A 521-nucleotide genomic window follows, 5' to 3' on the forward strand; every position below is an offset into this window, starting at 1 on the left:
ATCAAGAAGATCTGGAAAATCTAAATAGACTGATCAGCAGTATGGAAATTGAAACGATCATCAAAAACCTACTAAAAAGTAAAAGTCCAGGACCAGATGGTTTCACCAGTGAATTCTACCAAACATTCAAAGAAAATTTAATACCTATTCTCCTCAAACTGTTCCAAAAAATCAAAGAGGAGGCAAAACTTCCAATATTACTCTGATACCAAATATTACTCTGATACCAAAACCTGGTATCAGAGGCCAATATTACTCTGATACCAAAACCTGGTAAAGATAACACACAGAAAGGAAAACTACAGACCCATGTCTCTCATGAACACAGATGCAAAAATCCTAAATAAGCTACTAGCGAACCAAATACAGCAACATATTAAAAAGATTATACACCAAGATCAAGTGGGCTTCACCCCAGGGATACAAGGATGGTTCAACATATGCAAATCAATTAATGTGATATACCACATAAACAAATTAAAAAATAAGAATCATATGATCATATCAATAGATGCAGAAAA

Source organism: Pteropus alecto, unplaced genomic scaffold, assembly GCF_000325575.1.
Source record: "Pteropus alecto unplaced genomic scaffold, ASM32557v1 scaffold170, whole genome shotgun sequence".
Lineage (NCBI taxonomy): Eukaryota > Metazoa > Chordata > Mammalia > Chiroptera > Pteropodidae > Pteropus > Pteropus alecto.